The sequence below is a fragment of the Oncorhynchus tshawytscha genome, linkage group LG19, assembly GCF_018296145.1.
Source record: "Oncorhynchus tshawytscha isolate Ot180627B linkage group LG19, Otsh_v2.0, whole genome shotgun sequence".
NCBI lineage: Eukaryota > Metazoa > Chordata > Actinopteri > Salmoniformes > Salmonidae > Oncorhynchus > Oncorhynchus tshawytscha.
The window spans coordinates 4991470-5008471 of record NC_056447.1 but is presented as its reverse complement, the minus strand read 5'-3'; the positions used below and the strand labels follow the sequence as shown (position 1 = coordinate 5008471).

Genomic DNA, 17002 nt, shown 5'->3' with positions numbered 1-17002 from the left:
AACCTTGCTCTACCCTGCTCTGTGCACCAATAGCACCCCTCATTTAAGCGGCCTAACCACTAAGCTACGCTGCCGCCCCTTTCATCATGCCCCTGCTAACATTCTATTAATATGTATATTTTTAATAACATACCAACATGAACGGAGGTCATGTCAGGGGTAGGTCACTGTACAAGGTTTTCTCCATATATAAAGTGGAACAGATTTTCTGTGCGCTCTACTTTGCTGGTGTTTTACAGTGCTGCGCTGTAGCAATACTGCTCTCTAGTGTACATTCAAGAACATGGTTCAAACTTAGTTTGGAAACAACAAAAACAAACAAACTCTTCATTTATAACCAAAATGAGCTACAGAAAGTATTGTAGCCGCCATTGTAGAGTCCATAGTCCAATTGACACTGTATAGTGTTTTCAGAGTTTATCCAATGTTTGTAGAGTTTGCGAAAGAAGTCAGCTTGGCCATGGATGTGTGATGGTGTGTTGACAGCTCACCCATGTCAGGACATGAAGTGAAAGCAGAACCATTCTGTCTATAGCCCGTTACCATATACGTGATTGAATATGATCTGCTGTTGGCTTGTGTGGATGTATGTATGTGTTATGCAACATAGCTGACTTGAAACATTGTTAACAGTTTCAGGGCCATGGGCCTTTCTCATGATGGAAAAATACAGAATAACATAAAGACGGACACATACAGAACGTAGTGTAGGGAACAAACTGTATTTTGTTAGATAACAGGAGCCAGGTGTGTGATAACTGTGGGCCAACTGTGGGCCTCCTGGGACATATACAGCGTTCCTCATTGAGTTCCCTGAATTTCCTATCGGACCTTGTAGTTATAGCAGATAATATTCTAAACTTTGGTGACTTTAATATTCACATGGAAAAGTCCACAGACCCACTCCAAAAGGCTTTCGGAGTCGTCATCGACTCAGTGGGTTTTGTCCAACATGTCTCTGGACCTACTCACTGTCACAGTCATACTCTGGACCTAGTTTTGTCCCATGGAATAAATGTTGTGGATCTTAATGTTTTTCCTCATAATCCTGGACTATCGGACCACCATTTTATTACGTTTGCAATTGCAACAAATAATCTGCTCAGACCCCAACCAAGGAACATCAAAAGTCGTGCTATAAATTCACAGACAACACAAAGATTCCTTGATGTCCTTCCAGACTCCCTCTGCCTACCCAAGGATGTCAGAGGACAAAAATCAGTTAACCACCTAACTGAGGAACTTAATTTAACCTTGCGCAATACCCTAGATGCAGTTGCACCCCTAAAAACTAAAAACATTTCTCATAAAAAACTAGCTCCCTGGTATACAGAAAATACTCGAGCTCTGAAGCAAGCTTCCATAAAATTGGAACGGAAATGGCGCCACACCAAACTGGAAGTCTTCCGACTAGCTTGGAAAGACCGTGCAGTATCGAAGAGCCCTTACTGCTACTCGATCATCCTATTTTTCCAACTTAATTGAGGAAAATAAGAACAATCCGAAATTCCTTTTTGATACTGTCGCAATGCTAACTAAAAAGCAGCATTCCCCAAGAGAGGATGGCTTTCACTTCAGCAGTAATAAATTCATGAACTTCTTTGAGGAAAAGATCATGATTATTAGAAAGCAAATTAGGGAGTCCTCTTTAAATCTGCTTATTCCTTCAAAGCTCAGTTGTCCTGAGTCTGCACAACTCTGCCAGGACCTAGGATCAAGAGAGACACTCAAGTGTTTTAGTACTATATCTCTTGACACAATGATGAAAATAATCATGGCCTCTAAACCTTCAAGCTGCATATTGGACCCTATTCCAACTAAACTACTGAAAGAGCTGCTTCCTGTGCTTGGCCCTCCTATGTTGAACATAATTAACGGCTCTCTATCCACCGGATGTGTACCAAACTCACTAAAAGTGGCAGTAATAAAGCCTCTCTTGAAAAAGCCAAACCTTGACCCAGAAAATATAAAATCTATCGGCCTATATCGAATCTTCCATTCCTCTCAAAATTTTTAGAAAAGGCTGTTGCGTAGCAACTCACTGCCTTCCTGAAGACAAACAATGTATACGAAATGCTTCAGTCTGGTTTTAGACCCCATCATAGCACTGAGACTGCACTTGTGAAGGTGATAAATTACCTTTTAATGGCATCAGACCGAGGCTGTCCTTGTGCTCCTAGACCTTAGTGCTGCTTTTGATACCATCAATCACCACATTCTTTTGGAGAGATTGGAAACCCAAATTGGTCTACACGGACAAGTTCTGGCCTGGTTTAGATCTTATCTGTCGGAAAGATATCAGTTTGTCTCTGTGAATGGTTTGTTCTCTGACAAATCAACTGTACATTTCGGTGTTCCTCAAGGTTCCGTTTTAGGACCACTATTGTTTTCACTATATATTTTACCTCTTGGGGATGTCATTCGAAAACATAATGTTAACTTTCACTGCTATGCGGATGACACACAGCTGTACATTTCAATGAAACATGGTGAAGCCCCAAAATTGCCCTCGCCAGAAGCCTGTGTTTCAGACATAAGGAAGTGGATGGCTGCAAACTTTCTACTTTTAAATTCGGACAAAACAGAGATGCTTGTTCTAGGTCCCAAGAAACAAAGAGATCTTCTGTTGAATCTGACAATGAATCTTAATGGTTGTACAGTCGTCTCAAATAAAACTGTGAAGGACCTCGGCGTTACACTGGAACCTGATCTCTCTTTTGAAGAACATATCAAGACTGTTTCAAGGACAACTTTTTTCCATCTACGTAACATTGCAAAAATCAGAAACTTTCTGTCCAAAAATGATGCAGAAAAATTAATCAATGCTTTTGTAACTTCTAGGTTAGACTACTGCAATGCTCTACTTTCTGGCTACCTGGATAAAGCACTAAATAAACTTCAGTTAGTGCTAAATACAGCTGCTAGAATCCTGACTAGAACCAAAAAATATTGATCATATTACTCCAGTGCTAGCCTCCCTACACTGGCTTCCTGTCAAGGCAAGGGCTGATTTCAAGGTTTTACTTCTAACCTACAAAGCATTACATGGGCTTGCTCCTACCTATCTCTCTGATTTGGTCCTGCCGTACATACCTACACGTACGCTACGGTCATAAGACGCAGGCCTCCTAATTGTCCCTAGAATTTCTAAGCAAACAGCTGGAGGCAGGGCTTTCTCCTATAGAGCTCCATTTTTATGGAATGGTCTGCCTACCCGTGTAAGAGACGCAACCTCGGTCTCAACCTTTAAGTCTTTACTGAAGACTCATCTCTTCAGTGATGAAGAGATGATATGATTGAGTGTAGTCTGGCCCAGGAGTGTGAAGGTGAACGGAAAGGCTCTGGAGCAACGAACTGCCTTTGTTGTCTCTGCCTGGCCGGTTCCCCTCTTTCCACTGGGATTCTCTGCCTCTAACCCTATTACAGGGGCTGAGTCACTGGCTTACTGGTGCTCTTTCTTGCCGTCCCTAGGAGGGGTGCGTCACTTGAGTGGGTTGAGTCACTGATGTGATCTTTCTGTCTGGGTTGGCGCCCCGCCTTGGGTTGTGCCGTGGTGGAGATCTTTGTGGGCTATACTCGGCCTTGTCTCAGGATGGTAAGTTGGTGGTTGAAGATATCCCTCTAGTGGTTTGGGGACTGTGCTTTGGCAAAGTGTGTGGGGTTATATCCTTCCTGTTTGGCCCTGTCCGGGGGTGTCATCGGATAGGGCCACAGTGTCTCCTGACCCCTCCTGTCTCAGCCTCCAGTATTTATGCTGCAGTAGTTTGTGTGTCGGGGGGCTAGGGTCAGTTTGTTATATCTGGAGTACTTCTTCTGTCCTATCCGATGTCTTGTGTGAATTTAAGTATGCTCTCTCTAATTCTCTCTCTCTCTCTCTCTCGGAGGACCATGCCTCAGTACTACCTGGCATGATGACTCCTTGCTGTCCCCAGTCCACCTGGCCGTGCTGCTGCTCCTGTTTCAACTGTTCTGCCAGTGATTATTATTTGACCATGCTGGTCATTTATGAACATTTGAACATCTTGGCCATGTTCTGTTATAATTTCCACCCGGCACAGCCAGAAGAGGACTTGCCACCCCACATAGCCTGGTTCCTCTTTAGGTTTCTTCTTAGGTTTTGGCGTTTCTAGGGAGTTTTTCCTAGCCACCGTGCTTCTACACCTGCATTGCCCACCCCCCCCCTAGACCAGATGGAGAATTCAATAAATCCATTTTTTTTAAAAAGTGAATAAAAGACTTGCTAAAAGTTCCAAAATGTTGCATTTTGACATGTCCCTCCATCAACCCTGTGTCACTTCTTGTAAGATTTTAACACATTTAATCCCCCAAATTGTTCAAGTTTCACCATCATTGTAAAGCCTTAGTTATTTTGTTCCTTTGACAAAGTAATTTCTTAAGATTTTTCTTTCTTTAATGTGATTAGTGATTCATTTACATATGTTCCTAATTTTAAGGTCAACCCTGTTATTAAGTGAACTGAACTCTCCTTTTAATATGGTGAAACTATTCCTTTGAAAAAAAAATCCAAAGAAACAGCAAACATCCAAATCATAATGTAAAAGCAGGTGAGCTGGTTTGACTCTTTATGTCCATTTTCTGGTGTAAAGCTGAGCGGGTCGAGCATGCTACATCAACCCTGTTACCCATAGATAGACAGGCCAGTAGTGTTCTAACAATTTGTAAAAAAAAATTGTAAACAAGTATTTATAATTATGAGGCATTCAATTGCCACTCCCTGTTTGTTGCACACAACAAGATCCATTCTCTCTGTCACAAGGTGATTTATGGCTGATTTAAGATTAAATCGTCAAACCTGTTACGGTCAACCCTGTTATTTTATTTGGCATTTAAAAGGCACTTACTACAGTATTTAAAAAAATGTTTTAACCTCGAGATAGAAAACCGTTTTATTAAGTTGAACATGTGCTCTTTATGACAAAAATGTTAAACGGCACTGAATTGGTGGAACGACCCAGCTAGCTTGATAAAACAGTGCTGATAATTTCATTTTGCCTAGCTAGCTAAATTGTGCAGCCAGCATTTTGTCTATGTTGATGCTTTTACAATAACCAAACAGTTTGATAAAATTGTTTTGTTGAAGTTTGTGAAACTATATGATGCAAATGTATGACAGGGTTGGATGTTGCGTACAATCTGAATCTTGTTTGAGTTGCTTTGTGTATCAACACATTTGCTTGAGATGATCAAGACATTGTGTCCAAGTTGCTTGACATAAATGTTTCAAATAACTGTCAATCTTTTAGCTCCCCGCCAACTCAGACTGGTCCTTCAGCCTAACTGAACGTTAGAGATGAGAGAAATGGACATTCCTGCAAAGAAACCACTACTAAAGCACACCAATAAGAAGGAGATACTTGCTTGGGCCAAGAAACATGAGCAATGAACATTAGACAGGTGGAAATCTGTCCAGTGGTCTTTTTGGTTCCAACCGCTGTGTCTTTGTGAGACACAGAGTAGGTGAACGAAGGATCTCTGCATGTGTGGTTCCCACCGTGAAGCATGGAGGAGGAGGTGAGATGGTGTGGGGGTGCTTTGCTGGTGACACTGTCTGTGATTTATTTAGAATTCAAGGCACACTTAACCAGCATGGCTACCACAGCATTCAGCACCGATACGCCATCCCATCTGGTTTGTGCTTAGTGGGACAATATTTTTTTTGCAAAAGGACAATGACCCAACACACCTCCAGGCTGTGTAAGGGCTATTTGACCAAGAAGGAGAGTGATTGAGTGCTTCATCAGATGACCTGTCCTCCACAATCACCTGACCTCAACCCAATTGAGATGGTTTGGAATGAGTTGGACTGCAGAGTGAAGGAAAAGCAGCCAACAAGTGCTCAGCATATATTTTTTATTCAACCTTTATTTAACTAGGCAAGTCAGTTGAGAACAAATTCTTATTTACAATAAAGGCAAAGAGTGGCTACTCTGAAGAATCTGAAATATATTTTGATTTGTTTAACACTTTTTTGGTTACTGTAACGTCTGCTCCCGACTCACACTCCAAACACCTGAATTCTAATCACCTGCTCACACAAGGGTGTGTCATTATCACACACTATTTAGTTCAGGTCTTTGCACCCCATCACTGTGAGGTATTGTTTGTTTTGTGACACAGGTCTTTCTGGTTTCCCAGTGATTTACTCCTCCCGTGTATGATAGTTTTGGCTTCTCACTACCTTTTTGCCTATTACCTGCCTGTACTTTCGGATTTCCTGTTCTCTACCTATTGCCTGATCTCCCAGACTACTTTACTAGCCTTTTCCCTGCCTGTACTGTTGCCCTTTTGGATCCCCTGTGTATGACGATTATTCTAGGTGCTTCTACACCTGTATTGCTTGCTGTCTGGGTTTCTGTACAGCACTTTGAGATATCAGCTGATGTACAAAGGGCTATATAAATACATTTGATTTGATTTGATGACCTTCTGCCTGCCCCTGGACCCAGCTACCTGCCTCCTCCTGTGGTCCTTTGCAATAAACACCTGCTGAGCCCTGTGCTTGAAACCAGCTCTGTCTCCCCTCGTGTTCATTAGTTACTACATGAGTCAATATATGTTTTTTCATAGTTTTGCGGTCTTCACTATTATTCTACAATGTAGAAAATACGAAAAATAAATAAAAACCCTTAAATGAGTAGGTTTGTCAACTTTTGACTGGTACTGTATGTAAATTAGATTTCTGTATTTAATTTTATATACATTTGCTAAAAAAATCCTAAACAATGTTTTCACTTAGTCATTATGGGGTATTGTATAGAAGAAAAAAAAATATATGAATCAATTTTGAATTCAGGCTGTAACTACAAAATGTGAAACAAGTCAAGGGGTATGAATACTTTCTGAAGGCACTGTACATACATAACATTACATGCCCTCCCCGATGGACAGGGTGTATAGTAGGCTGCTGTTAATAGCCTACATTATCTCGTTTTCATCCAATACAACATGTCAGATTGCGCATTGAGCTTTGCTCGACATGCTTTGTGCCCGGCCCGCGTGATCCGTGATTTCCGTAATCAAGACACACACACACAGAACCTGCAGCACTCCGATGTGAATGGCTGATAAATTGTGCGCGAGTGTAGAAATCATGAGGCAAATCAGCCTTAAAAAAAAAAAAAAAACAGTACTTTGTCCCTCTTTTTAATGCTTTTGCATGAATATGTTTTATTAAAAGGACATCTAAAGTGGTGGGGCGCTGCCACACCCGATAGAAAAGTCCTGGGCAAATGGTATTTGGTATTTTATTAGAATCCCCATTAGCTGTTGCAAAAGAAGCAGCTACTCGTCCTGGGGTCCAACACAGAACATGAAACATATTACAGAATTACATAACACAGAACATCAAGACAAAAACAGAACTACATTTTAAAATTATTTTTATTAAAAAGCACACGTACTATACACTAACTATCTAGGTCAAATAGAGGAGAGGCGTTCATTCTGAGTCAGGCATTTTAGGCATACAGACAGTTTCTGCCAGTGGCCCTGCCTCCACTACATTCTGAGTCAGGCATTTTAGGCATACAGACAGGTGTATATTTTTTCCAGAGGAACCAATTGCTGTTTATTCCAGCTGAAAACAGTGTTTTCTATTTTTGCCGTTGACAGTCTTCAACAGGAGAGATCAGAGTCTCCTGTCCTCGGCTGTGGTGTCTATGGCAGAAATCGACGATAGGTTCAAATCCAAGCCGAAGAGAAAAGTTTCAGTGTGTGTTTGAGTGGACAGCACAGCAAGGAAACCCTACACTTCTCAATGAGATCTATACAGAGCTTTACATCACAGAAGGTGGAAGCGGAGAGGTCAACAATGAACATGAGGTGAGACAGATTGATACACTATCCAGGCGACTAGCAACACAAGAGACGCCTATCAAATGCAATGACATCTTTAAACTCTTGACGGGACAACAAGATAAACATGTCAGAACTGTTCTGACAAAAGGAGTTGCGGGGATCGGAAAAACTGCCTCTGTGCAGAAGTTCATTCTAGACTGGGCCGAGGGAAAAGCTAATCAGGACATCCAGTTGATATTCCCTCTTCCTTTTAGGGAGCTGAATTTGATGGAGGGGGAAAAAACACAGTTTGGTAGAACTCCTTTGTTGTTTTTTCAAGGAAACAAAAGAATCCGAAATATTAATTAATGATGACTTCAAAGTTCCCTTTATCTTTGATGGTCTGGATGAATGTCGACTTCCTTTAGACTTCCAGAACAATAACAGTTTGAGGGATGTCACAGAGTCAACCTCAGTGGATGTGCTGCTGACAAACCTTATTGAGGGGAATCTGCTTCCTAATGCTCTCCTCTGGATAACATCCCAACCTGCAGCAGCCAATCGTATTTCTCCCGTGTTGACCAGGTGACAGAGGTACGAGGGTTCAATAACCCACAGAAGGAGGAATACTTCAGGAAGAGAATCCATTCTCCGAACCTGGCTGGCAGAATCATCACACACATAAAATCATCAAGGAGCCTTGACATCATGTGCCACATACCAGTCTTCTGTTGGATTGCAGCAACTGTTCTAGAGAGGCTGTTGGGTGGTGCAGAGAGTGGAGAGATCCCCAAGATGCTGACACAAATGAACCTTCACTTCCTGATCTTTCAGACGAGGTTAAGAAACAAGAAATATTCTGGGAGAAAGTGGGACAGATCCTGAGTGGAACACGGATAAAGAGATGATTCTGAAACTGGGCAAAACTGGCCTTTAAAGAGCTGGAAAAGGGCAATCTAATCTTCTATGAGGAAGACCTGAGAGAGTGTGGCATTGATGTCAAAGAAGCCTCAGTGTACTCAGGAGTGTGCACACAAGTCTTCAGGGAGGAGTGTGGGCTAAACAAGGGGAAGGTCTACTGCTTTGTGCATCTTAGCATTCAGGAGATTCTCGCTGCTTTATACATGTTTCTCTCTTTTGTGAAAGACAACAGAAATCTAATGTTGAAACAGCAATCCAAGTCCACACCTACAATCGACCTCTACAAGAGTGCCGTGGATCAAGCCATTCAGAGTGCCAATGGACACCTGGACCTTGTTCTCCGCTTCCTTCTCGGCCTTTCACTGAAGTCCAATCAGACTCTCTTAAGAGGCCTACTGGCACAGACAGGAAGCAGCTCACGCACCAATGAGGAAACAGTTGAGTACATCAAGGAGAAGATCAGGGAGAATCCCTCATTGGAGAGATGCATTAACTTGTTCCCCTGTCTAAACGAGCTGAATGACCATTCTCTAGTGGAGGAGATCCAAAGCTACCTGAGCTCAGGAAGTCTCTCTGAAGATCTCGCTCCTGCACAGTTGTCAGCTTTGGTTGTTGTGGTGTTGACTTCAGAAGAGGAGCTGGATGTGTTTGAGCTGAGAAAATACTCCAGATCAGATGAGGGTCTTCTGAGGATGCTACCGGTGGTCAAAGCCTCCAGAACAGCTGTGTGAGTACTGCCATACAGTACCACTCATCATACACAGATCAGTAATAACCAAATAAAGACATACTCACAGATCAGTTGGGAAAATAAGACCATTCCCATAGAGCAGCTTGAGAAAGCCTTGTTCGCGATATTGCATGTAGTCATATTTCATACATAATATAGTATGGACATTTCCATAGTCATGTTATACATTTAGTTTCGAGCTGCTCTAGAAACAATACTAATTTGAAGCTACACTAATTTGAGTATCGCCATTTGTCCTCAGGCTAACTTATGGCTACCTCACCGAGAGATGCTGCAAAGCCCTAGCCTCAACTCTCAGCTCGACCTCATCGGGTCTGAGAGAGTTGGACCTGAGTAAAAATGAGTAAAAATGACCTGAAGGATTCCGGAGGGGCACTGCTCTCCATTGGACTGGGGAGTCCACAATGTAAACCTGAGTCCCTGAGGTAAAGTCATTTTTGTCATTCACTGCTTCGTCTTATTTCGGACATTTTATTCTTACACACATTATATTCTTACACACTTTAACCGCATTTTCCACTCTCAGTTCCTTGCGCTGGAACGGCGTTTTTTTTTTTTTAAAGGGAGTGGGGGGGGCTGAACTGATTTAGCCTTCGTTTCAATCCTACTTATTAGGAAATACGACAGAATGAAATGTGGGTCTTGGAGGCGTGCTTCGATGTGGGGATCTTTTGTGTGTGTTTGCACATGGGAAGCGTTTGTACATCACTTGGCCAAAACAGTACACAGTTAAGGTCACTCACCCTTCTAGACAACCTGAAACAGTCTAATCAGATCTTGAAGTTTGTAAGTATTGGTGATTATTTGGGTGCTGCCAGTATGTGGGCAGGATTGAGATAAAACGGTTTTCCTTGGGTTGGGTTTACGTACCCTTCATTTTGTGACTTTTTCCCCTAATTATCTCGCAAATCTCTATTTTGGACAAGACTGGCTTTATGACCTTTATAACAATTATATTTACACTTTGTAGTCAATTTTGACACTAGAATAAATGTTCGATATTGACGCCACATATGCTGTTTTCAACCATTTCTCTGTGCAGGCTCTCAGGTTGCAGAGTCACTGGGAAAAGCTGTGCTTCTCTGGCTTCAGCTCTGAAGTCAAACCCCTCCCACCTGAGAGAGTTGGATCTGAGTGGGAGAAATCCAGGGGACTCCGGCGTGAGCCTGCACTAGAGGATCCACTCTGTAAACTGGAGACACTGAGGTAAGCGTTGGTCCCATTACGGCAGGCTAATTGGGGCGGTAGGGTAGTAACTAGTAACCGGAAGGTTGCAAGTTCAAACCCCCGAGCTGACAAGGTACAAATCTGTCGTTCTGCCCCTGAACAGGCAGTTAACCCACTGTTCCTAGGCCATCATTGAAAATAAGAATTTGTTCTTAACTCACTTGCCTAGTTAAATAAAGGTTAAAATTTAAATTAAAAAAAATTACGTCTCAATGATACTCAAGACACAAATGGTAGATCTTTTGACAATAAGGAACCTCTTGAGACATGATAGAAATGGCAATCCTCAGAAAGTGACACACATAGCAGACACAACGAGCTTTCCTCCTTCTCCCTGCAGGCTATCACGTTGTAGTGTCACAGAGGAAGGCTTGCTTCTCTGGCTTCAGCTCTGAGGTCAAACCCCGCGAACCTGAGAGAGCTGGACCTGAGCTGCAATTATCCAGGTGACTCAGGAGTGAAACTGCTCTCTGCCCTACTGGAGGAGCCACACAAACTGAAGACTCTGAGGTGAGTGTTGGGGCCATAATAGCACAACTGTGAATAACTATAGAAAATTATAGGTGATGGTGTGTGCCCTGCCTTCATTGTGTAGCGTAATGTTGAAATCTATTACTCCCCACCCCCCCCACATACGCCTTGGTTCATTATACATCAGCTGTTCACAATAGACCACAAATGTCCCTATTTTGTATCTTATGATGGACACCTCAAGTACAAACCTATGTGATAATAAAACAGGTTTTGATGTAAACTTGCAAAGAAGAAAACATATGCTGTATTTCTGTGTGGCCTGAACTGAAGAATGAAAGGATCATTCTATTTTTAGGCTTGGAGTGTGGATTCACAGACAAAAAGGCTGTGCTTCTCTGGCTTCAGCTCTGAGGTCAAATCCTTCACACCTGAGAGAACTGAATATGAGCTGGAACTACCCAGGTGACTCAGGAGTGAAGCTGATCTCTGCTTTACTGGAGGATCCTTGGTGCACACTGAAGACACTGAGGTGAGTGCTTTGAGTAAGTAAGTAAACATTCCCTGTCTTAGGTCAGTTAGGATCACCACTTTATTTTAAGAACGTGAAATGTCAGAATAATAGTAGAGAGAATCATTTATTTCAGCTTTTATTCTCTTTCATCACATTCCCAGTTGGTTAGAAGTTTACATACACTCAATTAGTATTTGGTAGCATTGCCTTGGGTCAAATGTTTCGGTTAGCCTTCCACAAGCTTCCCACAATAAATTGGGTGAATTTTGGCCCATTCCTCCTGACAGAGCTGGTGTAACTGAGTCAGGTTTGTAGGCCTCCTTGCTCACACACGCTTTTTCAGTTCTGCCCACAGATTTACTATAGGATTGAGGTCAGGACTTTGTCATGGCCACTCCAATACCTTGACTTTGTTGTCCTTAAGCCATTTTGCCACAATATTGGAAGTATGCTTGGGGTCATTGTCCATTTGAAGATCCATTTGCGACCAAGCTTCAACTTCCTGACTGATGTCTTGAGATGTTGCTTCAATATATCCACATAATTTTCCATCCTCATGATGCCATCTATTTTGTGAAGTGCACCAGTCCCTCCTGCAGCAAAGCACCCCCACAACATGATGCTGCCACCCCCAGTGCTTCACGGTTGGGATGGTGTTCTTCAGCTTGCAAGTCTCTCCCTTTTTCCTCCAAACATAACAATGGTCATTATGGCCAAATAGTTCTATTTTTGTTTCATCAGACCAGAGGACATTTCTCCAAAAAGTATGATCTTTGTCCCCATGTGCAAACCGTAGTCTGGCTTTTTCATGGCGGTTTCTTCCTTGATGAGCGGCCTTTCAGGTTATGTCGATATTGGACTCGTTTTACTGTGGATATAGATACTTTTATACCTGTTTCCTCCAGCATCTTCACAAGTCCTTTGCTGTTGTTCTGGGATTGATTTGCACTTTTCGCACCATCTCCAGGAGACAGAACGCGTCTCCTTCCTGAGCGGTATGACGGCTGCATGGTCCAATGGTGTTTATACTTGCATACAATTTATTTGTATTTGTATTGTTACCCCTTTTTTCTCCCCAATTTCGTGGTATCCAATTGCTAGTAGTTACAGTCTTGTCTCATCGCTGCAACTCCCGCACAGACTAGGGAGAGGCGAAGGTCGAGAGCCATGCGTCCTCCGAAACACAACCCAACCTAGCCGCACTGCTTCTTGACACAATGCACATCCAACCCGGAAGCCAGCCTCACCAATGTGTCGGAGGAAACGCCGTACACCTGGCAACCTGGTCGTGTACTGCGCCCGGCCCGACATGACACAGGAGTCGCTAGTGCGTGATGAGACAAGGATATCCCTGCCGGCCAAACCCTCCCTAACCCGGATGACGCTGGGCCAATTGTGCACCGCCCCATGGGCCTCCCATGGGTTTGAAGGTAGGGCCCAGAACTTCTGGTGGCACAGCTAGCACTGCGGTGCAGTGCCTTAGACCACTGCACCACCCGGGCGGCTATACTTGCATACTATTGTTTGTACAGGTGAATGTGGTACCTTCAGGCATATGGAAATTGCTCCCAAGGATGAACCAGACTTGTGGTTCTATCCAATTTTATTTCTGAGGTCTTGGCTGATTTCTTTAGATTTTCTCATGATGTCAAGCAAAGATGCACTGAGTTTGAAGGTAGGCCTTGAAATACATCCACAGGTACACCTCCAATTGACTCAAATTATGTCAATTAGCCTATCAGAAGCTTCTAAAGCCATGACACCATTTTCTGGAATTTTCCAAGCTGTTTAAAGGCACAGTCAAATTAGTGTATGTAAACTTCTGACCCACTGGAATTGTGATACAGTGAATTATAAGTGAAATAATCTGTCTGTAAACAATTGTTGGAAAAATTGTCATGCACAAAGTAGGATGTCCTAACCGACTTGCCAAAACTATAGTTTGTCATCAAGAAATTTGTGGAGTGGTTGAAAAACGAGTTTGAATGATTCGAACCTAAGTGTATGTAAACTTCTGACTTCAATTGTATATTTCAGTCAGTGGGTCTGTATTGTTTCCCCACTGTTCCTCTGTTTACTCCATTAGATTAAGTTAAGGGCCAGAGACTGGTGACAGAACTGGAGGATGGAAGGGCAACCCAGCAGAGCGGATGTGTCATTACTGGGAAACTTGCTTTTCAGAGCTGGAAACAGGAGGAAACAAAATAGCCTGTATGGATCTCAGATCTCAGTGGCAGATGTGCTGAATATCACATCCCTATTCTAATAGTGTGTACTTAGCAGAGGTGGGACCAAGTCATAAGTAAGTCTCAAGTCTTAGCACTCAAGACAGGCAAGTCTGAGTCAAGTCTCAAGTCAAGACCATCAAGTCAAGTCTCAAGTCCTAAACTTTGAGTTTCGAGTCCTAAACAAGTCATAATGTGCTCTTCACGAAATGTAATACCATTTCATATTTTTATCAAGAGTAATAGTTAGAATATTACATTTATGCAAATCATGAATGCTTTTTAAAAATATATTTATTACTTTCCAAATAAACTTTATATTTCCATGGAAATACATGGGAAGCCATAAGAAAGACCACTATGGGGCGCAATCGGGCGATGTAGGCTGGTACACAATTGCCCAACCTTAACACACACACACACAGTGTGTGTGGTTACAGTAGGCATATGTCAATGACTTTGGAACAGCAGTAACATCAGGCAGGATTTGGGCTACCAACTGCCTAGCCAGTTGGAGCTCAATCTTGGGTGCAATGATCATGTTCCCGCACTGACTGACTGTGTGGAGTCTCATTGTTTTAACGTTACGTTAGCCAACATGCTACACTGGCAAAGTTATGAATGATATAGCTGTCGGCTATATTAGCCACGACTTACCGTTCTTTTTGCAGCTTCAAATGTCGAACGAAGTTGGAAGTTGGTGCGCCTCCGTCTGTCATTTTCTTCCCGCATGTTCTGCAGGTTGCAATCCGTTTTTTGTTGATACAGCGTCGTCTTTATATTCAAAAATAATCATTTGGGGTATCATCTTTCCAAGGACTCCATCTGAATTCACTCGCCGACGTTCCACGCACAACTTTTTCTCTGCTGGCACAATTTGATTGGCTGCTGTCCGATTCAAACTGTAATCCGTTAAATGAAGAGTTGATGCTCTGCACACTTTTTTTAATAGCATCATTTTTAATATTTGGGGTTTGGGGAGGGTATCAAGTCAGTTTGAGTCAAAAGGCTCAAGTCCAAGTTAACTCACGAGTCATTGGTGTTAAAGCCAAAGTCGAGTTGCAAGTCATCATACTTGTGACTCGAGTCACACACCTCTGGTACTTATCCTGGGGAAGTACACACTACTCCTACTAGTACTCTGAGACACTTTATGAATACTGGCCGGGATCCTCCTCGGCTTCATCCATCTTCTAAAGTACATGAGGATTCAACAACAACACAATATAACAAACACTCACCCATTGGTCATATGACCCATTGTACACTGTAAAATACAGAGTGTACAAAAACAAACCTGCTCTTTCCATGACGTCATAGACTGACCAGGTGATTGACGTCACTTCAAAATCAGTGTAGATGAAGGGGAGGAGACAAGTTAAAGAAGGATTTTTAAGCCTTGAGACATGGATTGTGTGCCATTCAGAGGTCGAATGGGCAAGACAAAAGATTTAAGTGCCTTGGGACGGGGTATGGTAGGAGGTGCAAGGCACTCTAGTTTGAGTGTGTCAAGAACTGCAACGCGGACGGGTTTTTCCACGCTTAACAGTCTCGTGTGTATCAAGAATGGTCCACCACAACAAAGGACATCCAGCCAACTTGACACAACTGTGGGAAACATTGGTGTCAACACCTTGTAGAGTCCATGTTGAGGGCAAAAGGGGCTGCAACTCAATAATAATAAAGTGTTCCGGATTTGTTGTACACAATGTATATGATGTGTTAAAAAATTACTCTAGTGTCATTATGTATTTTTGCATGGTCAAGCTTGTGCAATACAAATTTAATCTGTTTCAATGTTCACCTATCCTTTAAATTTCAATCCCTTCTCTATCCACATTCACTGAGCCCCTCAATCCAGGTTTAAGTGATTTATTAAGTTGATTTATTATTAAGTTAGTTATTGATTACGCAAACTCCTCAGCTTTCAAGAGCATGCCTTCCATTGTGTCAACTGTCAATGGAAGCAACCTTTAGCAAGGGCTGTTATACTAGTAGTTATTGTGATAAAAAAATAAATATTCTAATGCACATTTAAGTAGTAGAAGGGTTTTGCTTGTTAGTGCAGAAATTATTATTTTGGGTTAATAAATAACTCCAGGCCGCGTTTGAACGTCTACAACTAGAGAAAGTATGTATGGACCTAGACGTTTTCAAATAACTGCCCTTTTTCTGGCCCGCAAATTGCTCCCGAAGAACAAATCGAAATCCCGATATCGCCATCGAGCCATAATTATTGCGCAACTGAAAATGCTAAACTTATGCGAGGTCAGCGTCTAGGGGCATCTACATTAGGTCCAGTGCGACTGTCATGACATATAAAGGCCAGCAGAGGGGATCAGAGTAACAAAGGGGTCGCTTCACGTTCAACAACCAACAAGTGTAGCGCTACATAACAGTAACGTTCCCTAGGGCTTTGCTAACGGCTTATAAAAACAGCCAGAAAATAGTAGAGAGTGTCAGTTTATCTTAATTAGAGATGGTGTTTTCTACAGACATAGTTCTGCATCAAACTATCGGTGTTAGCGATGTGGTAGAAATGGTTTCCTTGGGCTGTGGTGCACTATGAAGGAAAAGGTTCCTTCGGGGCTGCTGGGAGATTTCACTGTTATGCAAGTTGCAAGTGCTTCCGTGGAGCAAAGGCATGCATTATTCACACCACATTTACATAAAAGACAATAGGGAAGTGTGTGCCGAGAGTGTGTGTGTGTGCATGCACGCGTGTGTTTGTGTGGCTATTCAATTCTCTGAAATGCTTTTGCCACCCGAGCATCTAAGTAAATCCTGCCAAAGGTTTAGTTGATGCGAAGTTGTGGAGGTGGGTTAAGGCCCCCAGACTCTCCTGATATCACTAGCTCCTATACCAAGCTGTCCCATACGGAACCCTACCCTGTACTACCCCTCTGAGTAGAGAGAGAGAATGTTGATAGTGGAGAAGATCAACGATTGGATAATAGAGAATCAACATCTACCAAACAGGTCTCTCTCCCCCTCGCTCACATTTTATTATTCTCTCTCTCGGTGGTCCATGCTGAAGCTTGTCCAAGCAATGGCAGACTTTGCGATTCTATTAAACAAACAGTGGCTGGATTAGTT

General features: G+C 42.5%; 1 pseudogene; it reads left to right on the top strand.

Annotated features, from left to right (window-relative positions):
- The first annotated feature begins 137 nt into the window (after nt 1-137).
- Nucleotides 138-14879, top strand: LOC121840122 (annotated as a pseudogene).
- The last annotated feature ends 2123 nt before the right edge of the window (nt 14880-17002 follow it).